The following is a 15,697-nucleotide window of genomic DNA, read 5'->3' as shown; positions in this document are numbered from 1 at the left end:
GACAAATGCTTATTCAAATATGTTTTACTAAAAGGAACCATATTTTAGAAATTGATCTGTAGATAGGTTTGTATGAAAATGCCACGGGGCTAACCATGTGAAAGAAATCTTCCTCTGAACTTTGCGATTTCAACATCAATAAAAAGAATCAAGCAATTAGATCTAATTCCATAAGCCTGCTTCTGTAGAAAATGTTCTCATGAGTATCTGTGGTAGAAGGATTAAAGACCTAGCTTATCCAAAGGGAAGCTAAATGACATACACTAGCTTGCTGCTTATTGTTCAGAATGCTCTCGTTTTTTTTTGTCTGCAATTTTTCACTTTTGTGAAGCCTCACTAAACTATACTATCATCAAAGATTTTATTGTGAGTTCCTTCTGTACTTCATTTATTCCTTAGTTCATGAAAGAATATAAGCCTCAAATGTCTAATATGTTATTAAATCATAAAATCCAAAAGTATCCTTGAGGAGAATGAGTTTGATGTGTTCTCTGATTTAGTAATTGCTCCACAGAATTTCTGAGTCTTCAAAGCTCTTTTTTTTAAGTGACAGTAAACTACTTGTAGTCTGTGGTTTCACTGGACAGTTTTTATTATAGGAAATTTATTTTTTTGTTTTAGCATAAATGGATTTATATTCAGAGGAGAATAATCATGGTGGTGAAGGGACCTGGAATTATATCATGTAAGGAATGTCTGCATAAGGCTGGGGAAGTTTCTTTTGTTGAGGAGTATACTCAGGGGAGATAGACAACTGTCTGAGAACTTGTAAAGAACCATCCTATGTAAGGTAGGTTAAATTCAGTCTCTGTGATCATAAGGGCTTCCCTGGTGGCTCAGTGATAAAGAACCTGCCTGCCAAGGCAGGAGACATGGGTTCGATCCCTGGGTCGGGAAGATCCCCGGAGGAGGAAATGACGACATGTTCCAGTATTCTTGCCTGGGAAATCCCATGGACAGAGGAGTCTGGTGGGCTATAGTCCTTGGAGATGCAAAAGAGTCAGACTTGACTTAACGACTAAGCAACAACAGCTAGGATCCTAAAGGTGATCCTACTAAATAGTTAACAGAGTTGGGTAACTTATTCAGTGGCTACTTTGGGAGGTAGCAAGATCCTTAGCACCACAGGGATAAATAGGTTAGCAGACCACTGGATGAGATTACTGGAGATGACACTCACATATTGGCACAGTTCCAATAGATTATGTTACTCTGAAATGTGAATTTCCAACTATCTCTGGCCCCAGGGAATTCTCCCTGACTATTGGCCCTAGCTTGGATGCCGTATTCATTTTCTAGGGACGTCATAACAAAGTACCACAATCTTGGCAGCTTAAACAACAGAAATTTACTGTCTCACAATCCTGGAGGCCAGACATCAGAAATCAAGATGTGAGGAGAGCTGGCTCCTTCTGAGGGCTTCAAGGGAAGGCTCTGTTCTGGGATTCTCTCCTTGGCTTGCAGACGGCTGCCTTTATGTTCACGGGGTTTTCTCCCTGTATGTGTGTCTGTCTCCAGTTATTATCATTTTAAAAATAAAGATATCAATTTAGGGCCACTATAATAATCTCATTTGAGCTTCTTTATCTATTTACCTCATCTCCAAATAAGGTCACATTCTGATGTCCTGGGGCTGAGACTTCATATGAAATTTTAGGGGACAAGACTCAACCCATACAGATGTATAAGGGAAAATTGGACCTATAGGATAAAGAGATTGGGGGAGTTTGTGAATTCTAGAAATTGGCCAGGTCAGTCACTATTTTACAAAATTCCTGTTGTTGTACCTACTATTACTGTGTAACTTTTCAGCTGAAAATAAACACTTGATTATGCTCACAGATCCTGTGGGCCAGAAATTTGGATGAGGCCTAGTTCAATAGCTTTTCTCTGCTCATATGTCAGGGCCTTAGTTGAGAAGATTGGGTGGCTCAAGAGCTGGGGGCTGAAGTAATTTGCCTGGTGATTGATGTTATTTGTTAATTGTGAGGTCAATAGGGGTGTCAACTGAAACATTTCCATTTGGCTTGTTGGTGTCTTCTCAAAGTATGACAGTCTCAGGGTACTTCCCTTTGTGTAGCAGTAGGACTCCCAGAGTCAGTATCTTGGCAGACAAAGTTGGGGCTGTATTGCCTTTTCTGACCAAGCCTTGGGAGTCATGCAGTGTCACTTCTGCCACATTCTATTGGTTAAAAATGGATCACATGCCCACTCAGAATTTGAGGAGGGAATATAGGCACTCTGTCTTTCTTGGCATGAGAATTTCTGAACATGAAAGAAAAAAAGAACACACATATCTATTTAAAGAGAATTTAAATGATAGGATATATTATAAAAGACCACTTAAGAGAAAATCAAGCTTCTTGTCTTGCTCTGTGTGATTTACTCTGACTTACTAATTTCACTTCATCTACTGGTCATGTGTGGAATATTAGACATAGAATAATTTAAAAATTATTCCCAACATAGAATAATTTTAAAATTAATCCCACATTGAGTAATGTTGAGTAACATCCACTAGGCTTCTAGGAATCTCTTCCTCTCACCCCTCAAAAAAAACAACAACAACAACAAAAAAAACCAAAACCAAGTGTTTTAACAGAAAAGTATAAAAGAATATTAAGTATAGCCCAGTTTTGCTTTTTTTCTGTTTTTATAATTTGTCCAAGCAATTGAACTAGCTAATATATTTATTTAATAAAAAGTCCTAACCCTGACCAGGCCAGGGATCTTATCTGGCTTTGATATAGTCACCAGGTGACCTTTACCTTCTAGGTAATTCCAGCTCTCTGTTGAGAGAGCTATTCCATAGCTCTTGTTTTACATCTGCTTCAAAACATAAACATAAATCAGATATGCATTTATTGGACTCTGTAGTGTGTGAATTATTTTCTGTTCTCACCTTTCAAATCTGGTCTTGGACTTACTCTTTGCTACCTAGGATGAAATATTTGGCAGGTCGAATAGCTTTCTGGTTCCTTCAATCACAAGAAAGTCTCACTTTAACAAAAAAAAATTTTTTTTGCTTAGTATCAAAATTTAGAATTCTTATCTAATGTAGGGTTCTCCTGTCCCCCTGCTTAGGAACGGGAGAAGCATGCCCTACCTCTTCATAATTTTGTAATTCTACTTCTCCCACTTCTAGGTATGGTTTCTGACTCCTCTGGAGAAGAAAGATAAGAGGTAAGAAAAGTTTTATTTGACTGATACGGTTGTATCTGGCAACAAAGTGGAAGCTGCAGTGACTTTTCTGAGCTAGCCTCAGAAGTCCTGCAGTGTCATTTCTGCCACATTCTGTTGTTTGAAAGAGAGGCACAGGATACCCAGAGTTAAGGGTGGGGGACATAGATAAGGAACGTGTCAAAGATGACAGTCAGATAGTTGTTGTCTCATATTCTTTGGGGGTGTTCTTTTTTCCTGGGAGAGCCTCCTGCTAGAGGATCTATGACTGCAGTTCTCTTTTAAACAAGTAATGTTCCCATATCTGGCTGCTTATCCAGAAGCTGCTTGCAATATGTTTCCCTACAGTGGGCCTGGGCTTTTCCAGGCTCATCTCTTACACCCCAGGCTGCCTTTCTGGCCCCAGAGCCACATCTGGGTCCCAGGAAACGGACTCCTTTGTCTGCTGTCATTGGTGTGTAAATACTGACTAATGCAGCTCTCTCTGCTGTTTATAGTCAGGCTAATAATAGCCACGGCCTTGCATCTGTGGACTTCCTGCAGCAGAAGCAGACTCCAGTCTCTGGTCTGCCAGTCTTCAGAGGCTGTAGGCAAGGTTTTTGAAAGGTTCACAGAAGCTCCTCTCACCTGGATTAAGGTGAAGGAAAGTACTTTTTCCTCTCATCTCCCATCTCATCTCCTCCGTAGCACCCAGAACAGTTTCCAAAAGCACACTCTCTCTAGGCTTTTTCCTTTTTGATATTTACAGAAATAGAGGTGGGAAATGAAATGATGTTAGTAGACTCAGTCCCACAGTCCTTAGGGTGTATTGCTTTGGCAATCTAGCTCCACAATTTAGACATTGTGCTTGGACTTCAGGGCCACTGGTAAAATTCCAAGACAAAAGAGTCCTATTTTAATATCTTGGTGCCCTTCAGCCAAGATTAATAAAGCAGAAAAGGCGTTTTTCCAGTAGTGGTGTTTAATAAATCCAAGAAATTATTAGTCAGGCATGCCTAAGTTTAGAGAGAGGATCTTTCAGGAGTATTTCAAAGCCAATGGAGGTTGCATGGCATTTTGAGAGAAGTTTGTGAGAAGAAACTTATGAAGAGAGCGGTGGGAGAGATTTCAAGAGGCCAATGTTCTCTTTGTTATCCAACTCCTCACTTGTTTCTTATAAGCTACTCTTTATACTGCAGTGAAGGGGTTATTCTAAACTGAAAACCTATTTGTGTAATTCCTCTTTAATGTTTTTTGTATCTCCTTTAAAAGATAAAGACCAAATTCTTCAGTTTAACATAGAATATTCCTCAGGATCTATCCCTTGGCAATCTTTGAAGCCCTGCATTTCACCAGTACACTGGAGAAGAAAAGAAATGTAGGTGTGGGATAGGGCGAATGGATGATCAGAATTAGCCTTCTCCTTCCCTAATCACTCAGGCCAAATTTGGCAGATGCCAAGAAGGAAAGGAACCAATACGGAACTGTACTGAGATTGGAGTTTTAAATTTTGGATTAGATAAGGTTAGACATTAACAGCTAGATGTGACCATCAACCTATGAAATCTGCTTAAGATGTTGAAATTTAAGAAACAGAGATTTTATAGAGAATGGTTAAAAGGAGAAAAGCAAATATTGTTTCATTTTTGTACTCCACTAATTTTAGATTGTTTGATAAGTAATTTAAAAAATGTAGGCATCATTTAGCAGGGACAGGACTTAGGGGAGTGATGAGCGGGAGTATGGAAGATGGCAGGTTGGAGCACAGGCTTATTTGTATAATTTTGCTGGGAATTTGAGATTTGAAATCACACTGGAAATTATCTAGCAATAAGGTTTTTTGAATAGACATTCCAGATTAAAGAAAAAATTGAATTCAGAAGAGTTATATGAGGTCAAGTCCAGGTTACAGGATTTTTCTGATTGTTCACTAAGCTTCACCATGTTGAGCTTCCTCAGTTTCTTAATGTGGCAGATTCTTTGTTGTCCTGGGATTTTGCAAGAGTTCTGCTTAGAAGAAATGCTGCCTCGCCCCTCTACCCCCGTCCCCACTCCTACCCCCGTAATCTTTACCTACTAACCTCTGTGAATCCTTTAGGTTTCAAATACCATATTCTATTTTTAGAGAGGTCTTTTCTGACCCTCTCAGCATAAATTGGGTGCCCCTTTATTACAATCACAGGCTTCCCTTGTAGCTCAGCTGGTAAAGAATCTGCCTGCAATGTGGGAGACCTGGGTTCAATCTCTGGGTTGAAAGATTCCTCTGGAGAAGGGAAAGGCTACCCGTTCCAGTATTCTGGCCTGGTAAATTCCATGGACTGTCCATGGGGTTGCAAAGAGTTGGACATGACTGAACGACTTTCACTTTATTATAATCACATATGTTCCCTCTGCTTTTCTGTCTTTTTTGGGGGGCTCATATTATTTGTAACTATATATTTATCTTTGTGTTTATTTGTCTCATGTCTGATTCCACCACTAAATGATAAGCCTCAGGAGTGTGAGGCTATAATTGTTTCATCATCACTATATAAGCAACACTTAGCAGAATGCTTGAAACAGAAGATATTCAATGATTTTTTTAAAAATCAGAAATAAATAAGTCTTTCCTTGATTATGCTAAAACTTTCACAGTATTTCTGTGAGCAGGGTATTAATAGTAAGAGAGAGAATGAATAATTTAGGAAATGGACATTTGTGAACTGCAATTTAGGTGGTTGGAGAAGACTCTAGAGAGTTCCTTGGGCTGCAAGGAGATCAAACCTGTCAATCCTAAAGAAAATCAGTCCTGAATATTCATTAGAAGGACCGTTGCTAAAGTTGAAGTTCCAATACTTTGGCCACCTGATGTGAAAAACTGACTCATTGGAAAAGACTCAGATGCTGGGAAAGATTTAGGGCAGGAGGCAAAGAGGACAACAAAAGATGAGATGGTTGGATGGCATCACCAATTCAGTGGACATGACTTTGAGAAAACTTCGGGAGATTGTGGAGGACCAGGAAACCTGGTGTGCTGCAATTTATGGGGTCTTAAAGAGTTGACACAGCTTAGTAATTGAACAACAAAAGCAAGCACAGACTAAAGCATAGAAAGCACAGACTTGAGGCAAGGGATTTAAAAAATCTCCAACTAGCCTCAATGAAGAGGAGCTGGATACTGATTGTGAAACAGACTTCATTTCTTATACTCCTTGATTCCACATCTCTGAGAGGCCTTAAAAGGACATATGAAATGACCTGTTGTCAATAAGAATGTGATTATGGGGATGGGATCTTTCTATTGTGTTTGAAATAAATTATGTATGGTGGAAAACGTGTAGAACTGAAATTAGGGGAAACAACTCTAGCCATTATAATGATTTTGAATAAAATAAATGTTGAGTAAGAATGCTTTGTAAATAATTGTATGATAACATGCTGTGGAATAAGAAGTGGCCTGTGAAAGGAAGTTCAGTTCAGTTGCTCAATCATGTCTGATTCTTTGCAACCCCATGGACTGCAGCATGCCAGGCTTCCCTGTCCGTCACCAACTCCCGCAGCTGGCTCAAACTCATGTCCATTGAGTCGATGATGCCATCCAACCATCTCATCCTCTGTTGTCCCCTTCTCCTACCGCCCTCAATCTTTCCCAGCATGAGGGTCTTTTCAAATGAGTCAGTTCTTCCCATCAGGTGGCCAAAGTATTGGAGTTTCAGCTTCAGCATCAGTCCTTCCAATGAATATTCAGGACTGATTTCCTTAAGAAGGGACTGGTTGGATCTCCTTGCAGTGTAAGGGACTCTAAAGAGTCTTCTCCAACAACACAGGTCAATAGCACCAATTCTTCAGCGCTCAGTTTTCTTTATAGTCCAACTCTCACATCCATACATGACTACTGGAAAAACCATACCTTTGATTAGACAGATCTTTGTTGGCAAAGTAATGTCTCTGCTTTTTAATATTCTGTCTATGTTGGTCATAGCTTTTCTTCCAAGGAGTAATCGTCTTTTAATTTCACAGCTACAGTCACCATCTGCAGTGATTTTGGAGCCTCCAAAATAAAGTCTGTCACTGTTTCCATTGTATCCCTTGCCATGAAGTGATGGGACCAGATGCTATGATCTTTGTTTTCTGAATGTTGAGTTTTCAGCCAACTTTTTCACTCTCCTCTTTCACTTTCATCAAGAGGCTCTTTAGTTCTTCACTTTCTGCCATCAGGGTGGGGTCATCTGCATATCTGAGGTTATTGATATTTCTCCCGGCCATCTTGATTCCAACTTGTGCTTCATACAGCCCGGCATTTCGCATAATGTATTCTGCATAAAAGTTAAACAAACAGGGTTACAATATATAGCCTTGATGTACTCCTTTCCCAATTTGGAACTAATCTGTTGTTCCATGTCCAGTTCTAACTGTTGCTTCTTGACCTGTATACAGATTTCTCAGGAGGCAGGTAAGATGGTTTAGTATTCCCTTCTCATTAAGAATCTTCCACAGTTTGTTGTGATCCACACAGTCAAAGGCTTTGGCATAGTCAATAAAGCAGAAGTAGATGTTTTTCTGAAAATCTCTTGCTTTTTTACTGATCCAGCGGATGCTGGCAATTTGATCTCTGGTTCCTCTGCCTTTTCTAAAACCAGCTTGAACATGTGGAAGTTCATGGTTCAAGTACTGTTGAAGCCTGGTTTGGAGAATTTTTAGCATTACTTTGCTAGTGTGTAAGATGAGTGCAATTGTGTAGTAGTTTGAACATTTTTTGATATTGCCTTTCTTAGGGATTGGAATGAAAACTGACCTTTTCCAGTCCTGTGGCCACTGCTGAGTTTTCCAAATTTGCTAGCATATTGAGTGTAGCACTTTCACAGCATCATCTTTTAGGATTTGGAATAGCTCAACTGGAATCACATCTCCTCCACTAGCTTTGTTCGTAGTGATGCTTCCTAAGGCCTACTTTACTTCACATTCCAGGATGTCTGGCTCTAGGTGAGTGATCACAGCATTGTGGTTATCTGGGTCATGAAGCTCTTTTTTTGTATAGTTCTTCTGTGTATTCTTGCCACCTCTTCTTAATATCTTCTGCTTCTGTTTGGTCTATACCATTTCTGTCCTTTATTGAGCCCATCTTTGCATGAAATGTTCCCTTGGTATCTCTAATTTTCTTGAAGAGATCTCTTGAAGAGATTTTCTTGAAGAGTCTTCCTCATTCTATTGTTTTCCTCTGTTTCTTTGCACTGATCACTGAGGAAGGCTTTCTTACCTCTCCTTGCTATTTTTTTGTGAAAGGAACAAAAGCCCCAAATTTGAAATCAAAGTGTTATTTTCTTTCAATATAAAATATTTCCTTGTCATTGTTATTAAATCCTATAATGGAAATGTTAATAGGAATATTTACCATTCACACAACGATACCTTGAAATTTATGATACATAGGGCTGCCCTTGTGGCTCAGCTGGTAAAGAATCCACTTGCAATGCTGGAGATCTGAGTTCAGTCCCTGGGTTGGGAAGATCCCCTGGAGAAGGGAAAGCCTACCCACTCCAGTATTCTGGCCTAGAGAATTCCATGGACTGTATAGTCTATGGGGTCACAAAGAGTCGGACACGACTGTGCGACTTTCACTTTCACTAGAAAGTGCCACATGGGTTTATGGGAAGCAATTATTTTACACATTTTGGAGAAGTGGAGATCAGGTATAAAGGAGTGTTAGAATGAATGTTGCTACATAAGGTTGCAAGGGAAAAGATATGTTTATTTCTACCTACAAGTTGAGCCAGTTCCCAGATGTCAAATTACTGGCCAGGTTCCAGAGGAAATGGCTATTGACCTTTATTTCTTGTTCACTGCCACTGAAAGCTGAACTTTCAAGTTGCTTTGGCAGAGGTGTGGGTGACACCCTTCTGCCTCTAGTCTTTCTGTGTAACATGCAGATGTCCTCAGCCATCTATAACAGACGCGTCCTGAAGTGCCGGTTCCTGGAATAACAAGTCAAATGGCTAACACCCAACTCTAAGCTGTTATTCTATGCCAGGTGCCATGAGCTAAGAACTTTTATATGGATTGTTTCAGTTCGTCCTTATTAGATGTTTCTAATGTTAGCTATTATTATCATCATTTCCATTTTATAGATATCGAACTGGAGGCTTAAGGAAGCTAAGCCACTTGCCTAAGATTTTACAAGTAGTAAGTAGCAGAGGCAAGATCCAAACCCAGGTAATTTGATTCTAAACTCTGTACTGTCTTGCCTAATGGTTTGTCATCAAGGAATTCACTCTCCCTGATGGATGTAGTGCAAGCTTAATGGATAGAACTGTAGGTTAATGTTAATTGCTATACAATCTACATTAGACTTATGCAACTGAGAGTGGAATTGCCAAAGGTCAGAAATCTTTGGTGGTGCATGCATAAACAATCTATGTTGCTTGTTCTTCATGTGCAAGGTACTTTGTAAGAAACCTGCAGCCACTCCAACATCCCCAAATCTGATGGTCAGACTTGTGTATTGGAACTGGAGGACTGGTGCTTGAATCATTAATGTGGCCTTATTCCTCAAGCCTCTGAAAGAGCAGGAGCTGGTAGACTCCTTCCTTCTCCACCTCTCTTGGGGAAAAGCTTAGGGGTGGGATACATGCTTTTTTGAGAAAAAAGGAGAATACAAGGAGATACTCTCTCACCATCCTCTCTGTGGGACCTTGCACTAGACTCAAATCCCCTGAGAATTACTCCTGTATTAAAGACTATTTCTTTAAGTTTTTTTTTTTTTTCTCCTCTGATTCATTAATGCAGTAAGTTCTGGGAAGTCTTTGCCTACATAAGGACTTCTCTGCCAACAGTCTTTAAATTGAGTATAAATAATTGAGTATTTGCTGTGGAATTTGAGTACATCCCAGTTTCACTTTAACTTATTGTGACAACAGAAAATCCAGAAACCCACTATTTCCATTCCAAAGAGTTTTTCTTTTTTGGTAGCTCTAAATATTTGAAAATGGTCATAGTGAGGGTTAATTATATAAATGAGTATTTCCCCCATAACCTTTATGAGGTGTGAACATTGAAAGAAAATTAGAGCTAAAGCAAATCATATCATCTCGATTTCAATGAAGGACTTTTTTTTGACACTACAGAAAGTTTTTGATGAATTATTATTGTACTATGTAAAATATTAAGAACAAATTAAAAACTAAGACATTCTCTGGTAAATACTTGTACCCAAAGTCTAGCAAAAAATCATGAGAGAGCAGTTTGATTAAAGCAATCTCCACATCAAGGATTCTGTTTAAAGGCTATCACTCCCCTAGGAGAGTAGCCCCATACTCTTGACCCTTGACCCATACACTTGACCCTAACCCCTGTTGGGATTCCTGGCTTCAGACACCCAACACTACTTTACCTTATTTTGCTGTCTCTCAGAATGCCCTAGAATGGCTCTCCTTGCTTCCCCAAGAATCTGTTACCAGCCACAGTTCCCCACCCCACTCCCACCCCTCATTCTCAGGGTCTCTGAATCTTGGATTTTGGATTTTATTTATTTATTTTGGCCACACCATGGGGTTTGCAGGATCTTAGTTGCCTGACCAGGGATTGAACCCCGGCTTTTGGCAGTGAAAGCACGGAGTCTTAACCCCTGGACCACAAGGGAATTTGCTGGATTCTATTTGAAGCTTCTGTTGTACTGTGTAAGCCCTTACTTAAAACTGTACATGCCTACGTGATAAATTGCTTCAGTTGTGTCCCAGTCTGTGTGACCTTAAACTGTAGCCTGCCAAGCTCCTCTGTCCATGGGATTCTCCAGGCAAGAATACTGGAGTGGGTTGTCATACCCTTTTCCAAGGTGTCTTTCCAAGCCAGGGATCGAACCCATGTCTCTTACATTGCCTGCATTGGCAGGCAGGTTCTTTACCACTAGCACTACCTGGGAATCTCACTTAAAACTGTAGACTCTAAAATATCAAAGTCATATACTTTCTTTTTCAGAATTAGGTCCTGAGAAAAATAACAGCAGCTCCCTTCTGCTTTCATCTTTTCTTCTTGACAAAATAGAAACCTAGAACTCTCAAAATGAACGTATTCTTTCTCATAAATTGGTTCCACTTCCTGTTGCAGCTGAACCCCATCAATGTTTTGCGTGTACACTTAATTCTGCTTCCTTTTGCAGGGAATTCCTGAGTAACAACTTTCAGAGATAAATCAACTCACTGCCGTTGCATCCTATCCATGGACCAGTGACTCAGGTAAGAAATTTTGTTTTCCTTCATTTTCCTTGATGGGAAGTCATTTAAAACATACTTTTGCAATGTTTGAATATAATTTTAAGCTAATGCATGAAGCTTTAAAGAAATTTCACTTTTGCTATAGACAGTTTGGGCTATGTTCATCCTCACCCTCATTCTCTCCCTCTAGTTTTATTTTCTAAATTTCATTTCTTAGAATAACTTAAAGGAGCCAGGGTGAAATTATCCATTGGGCATAGTAGGTACGGTCTATAGGGCTTGTGATAACTGTTGCTGCTGCTAAGTCACTTCAGTCGTGTCTGACTCTGTGCGACCCCATATACGGCAGCCCACCAGGCTCCGCCGTCCCTGGGATTCTCCAGGCAAGAACACTGGAGTGGGTTGCCATTTCCGTCTCCACTGTTAGGAGCCCATAAAAATATTTTAACACTATTTTAAGTTCAGTAAAAAAGTAGTAGTTAATGATTTATCTAGCCTGGAGCTTTTATACCAAAGCAGACATAAAATATTTTATAATACATATATGTTTTCTGGAGGAAAGGGCCCATGAAGGCAAGAGTACCTAAAGTCCACAAAAGTCATAACACACGGAAGTTAGCTAGCTGCTTTATTGCAAAGAAACATCTCTTAACTGACAACCATATTCGACATTCTCTGGAGTTTTTATGTTTGTGAATTTGATGATCTGATCCATTTCTGGCTAAGCTATGTCATTTACTGATCATAAAATTAGCATAGAGTGTAAAATTTTGAGTTAAGACAATAAATAAGCCTTTGGATATTGATCTGGTAATTTAATTGGGCTTTAGTCTTTCCTTAACACAACATTTTCTTGTTCCTTTATTTTTTTTAAAGTAGTGAAAATGTTAGTTGCTCATGTCTGACTCTGTGACCCCATGACTGTTCTCCAGGGACGAATACTGGAGTGGGTAGTCATTCCCTTTTCCAGGGGATCTTTCCCACCCAGGGATTGAACCTGGGTCTCCTGCATTCTCAGGCAGATACTTTACCATCTGAGCCACCAGGGAAATTTACTATCTTTGAAAATACCTTTTTAAAAAACAAAAAACAAAAAACCAACGAAACCGTGGTGCCATCTGCTGGTGGTTTAAGGAACAGTCCTATATGCTTGGGCTTCCCTGATAGCTCCGTTGGTCAAGAGTCCGCCTGCAATGAAGGAGACCCTTGTTCGATTCCTGGGTCAGGAAGATTCCCCTGGAGAAGGGCTAGGCCACCCACTCCAGTGTTCTCGGATTTCCCTTGTGGCTCAGCAGGTAAAGAATCCGCCCGCAATGCGGGAAACCTGGGACGACCCCTGGGTTGGGAAGATCCCCTAGAGAAGCGGAAAGGCTTACCCATCCCAATGTTCTGGCCTGAAGAATTCCATGGACTGTATATGGGGAATGATGAGTTGAATTCTATGGCTCAGGTAATTTACAAAATGAAGAGAGACAGCTCACACTACCCTTTTCTCCTCTTGACGATTCAGTGTCTCTTTATTCTGTCTTTTAAAAGTCAGGTTCTTATTGAACCATAAATCTGAAAATCCTGATTTTTTTCTCCTTAGATTACCCTTTACAGCAGCTAATTGCAACGGATGGCTTTTGAACTCCAGGTGAAAATCATCAGTTAGATTATGGATGCGGTTAAGTTGTCCCCTTTCACAGTGCTTTGTAGAGTTCAGGAAGTCTACTTTTACCTGATCTCTCATAGGGTGATTTTCTGTCTCATTTTGTCTTTATTTCTAGAAACTACCTTCCCCATATCTTCTGCTTTTACAGGTTCAGCTCATTTACCTACCTCCCATCTTTGTAATTTATCCCTTTCTCTATAGGAAATTTCTGACTGACCTATTTCTGACTTTACAGCTTCTTCTTGACTATATTTTTATCCCTTGGCAGGATATTTCCTGACATTAACTCCCAGATGCTGTATCTTCTGAAGGACCTACAGTTTCAGGGTAGAATAGTTCTTGGTCTACCAATATATCCTATACTGTCTGCTTATTGGAATGTCTGGGGAACTTTGTTACAAGTCCAGATGCCCAGGTCTTTCCCTAAGGGATTTGAATCAGTCAGTCTGCTGGAGGCCCTGGGAATCTTCATTTTGATAAATGACTTAGGAGATTGTGGCGTGGCTTTCGTATTTCGGAACCACAAAACCTACAGAATATACTACTTCTCTGAGGACCCAAGGCTCTGTGTCAGGCAGCCCAAGTCCACGCTTACAGTCTCCTATTTTGCTATGTGTTAGTTGCTCAGTGGTGTTCAACTCTTTGTGACCCCATAGACTGTAGCCTGCCTGACTCCTCTGTCCATGGAATTCTCCAGGCAAGAATACTGGAGTGGGTTGCCATTTTCTTATCCAGAGGATCTTCCTGACGCAGGAATCGAACCAGGGTCTCCTCCATTGCAGGCAGATTCTTTACCATCTGAGCCACATATTTTGCCATATCTACCTGTCATTCTTCTGTATGCACTTTCCTTCTTCCTCCTCCTTTTTCTTCTTGCTCCTTCCTAGCTGTAAACTTTCTTCTCATTTTTTGAATCCCAGGTCAAATATTTGGGGGGTCTTTCTTACCCTCTTCTTCCCTTTCCTTTTCCACTGAGCAAAATTAGTCGCTCTCTCATCTGTACCTCAGTCCTGTCCGACACTTTGAGACCCCATGGACTACACAGTCCATGGAAATCTCCAGGCCAGAATACTGGAGTGGGTAACCTTTGCCTTCTCCAGGGGATCTTCTCAACCCAGGGACTGAACCCAGGTCTCCTGCATTGTGGGCAGATTCTTTACCAGCTGAGCCATGAGGAAAGCCCAAGAATACTGGAGTGGGTAGCCTAGCCCTTCCCCAGGGGAATCTTCCTGATCTATGAATTGAACAGGGGTCTCCTGCATTGCAGGTGGATTCCTTACCAACTGAGCTATGAGGGAAGCCTCTCATCTGTACCACCATTCCCCTATTAGAGCCCACACCACACTGCCAAATTCGCAACCTGAATCCAAATATTTATAACATAGGAAGAAGATAGCAAGGAATTTTAAAAACAGAGTCCATGGAGCTCCTGCCTCAGAATCATCTAGAGTGTATGATCAATGAAAGATTCCCACCCCAGATTTATTGACTCAGAATCTCTGGGGGTACAGTCTGCAACCAGTAAACCAAATAGTGCAGCTGAGTATCTTCTATCCATTAAAGTTTAAGAACCACTGCTCTATCAGCTACAGAAATCAAGATATCAGCTGAAATGCAATCCCTCCATGAACTTCATTAATTGACAAGACATATGTCAGAAGGTTGGGGGCACTCAGAGCTTTATTGGCAAGGCCAAGGGTTTGGCTTTAGTGATCAGTGTAGCACTTTTTCCTATATTGACTTGCTTTCAGTTAGGCCTCCTGATTTTAAAAAGTGAGGTAAAAGAAGTTATGCTTATGAGCAGCATCTTATTGATTTATTAAACTATAGGTCTTCTCCAAAAACGTTAAAATTCCATGGGCTTAGGCTATGTCTGGATCCGAAGTTTAAGAAAATGATTCATATAAGAGTTATTGCTGTCTTTATTTTCCTCTTGTGCATTTCTTGAGGGCAGGGACTATTTCTTATTTCTCCTTAGACTTTAACTTAAAGTGTCCAGTTGTTTTGTAAAAGAACATTGTCATTTTTCTCCTTGGGAAACTTTAGTAGGTAAATGGGATTAAACACGCTCAATAAAATCTAAAATTCAAGGATAGTTGCTTTGGGTGGTTGTAAATGTAGCCTTTAGAAAGCTTAGTCTAGAAACTGTGAATAATAGAAATTTATAAACACATGCCTATGTGCCTTTAGAAAGTTATGTGACCTAGATCTAGCATCCTATAGTCTGTTAAAATTTGTATTAAACTACTAATACTTATTCTATTGATTCTATGTAATAATAACTCGGCATCCTATGGTACACATTTTTTCCAACACCACCAAGTCATCAACTTACTTCTGAAACTACCTAAAGATAGCATCCAGTCCCACAGATTAAGGCCTCAGTCACACAGGACTGTCCACTGCCTCCACTTCAGATGCAACTCACAATTCTAAATTGTCACCTTACTTCTGACCAACTGGCTATAGGTCTGAAATTCCCATGGCACCCTTCTTGAATTCAATTAATAGGCTAGAATGACTCATAGAACTCAGAGAAACACTTTATTATCTATTACCAGTTTCTTATGATAGGACATACCTCAGGGACAGTCAGACAGAAGGGATGTCTAGGGTGAGGTATGTGGGAAGGGGCCTGGAGCTTCCATGCTCTGCGAGTGAGTCATCCCCCCTGAATCTCTGCATCCTCACCAGCCCA

At 40.2% G+C, this 15,697-nt stretch overlaps 1 long non-coding RNA gene across 1 annotated transcript in view; it reads left to right on the top strand.

Annotated features, from left to right (window-relative positions):
* Nucleotides 1-3,149: 3,149 nt before the first annotated feature.
* Nucleotides 3,150-15,697, top strand: part of LOC122422334 — a 594,363-nt gene continuing 581,815 nt past the window's right edge. Inside the window, exons 1-2 of the long non-coding RNA XR_006263780.1 lie at nt 3,150-3,183; nt 11,291-11,366. This is a non-coding gene — a long non-coding RNA (uncharacterized LOC122422334). The remainder of the gene's footprint in view (nt 3,184-11,290; nt 11,367-15,697) is intronic.

This window comes from Cervus canadensis, chromosome 19 (genome assembly GCF_019320065.1).
Source record: "Cervus canadensis isolate Bull #8, Minnesota chromosome 19, ASM1932006v1, whole genome shotgun sequence".
NCBI lineage: Eukaryota > Metazoa > Chordata > Mammalia > Artiodactyla > Cervidae > Cervus > Cervus canadensis.
The sequence above is the reverse complement of the archived record's forward strand: the minus strand, read 5'-3'. Positions and strand labels throughout refer to the sequence as shown.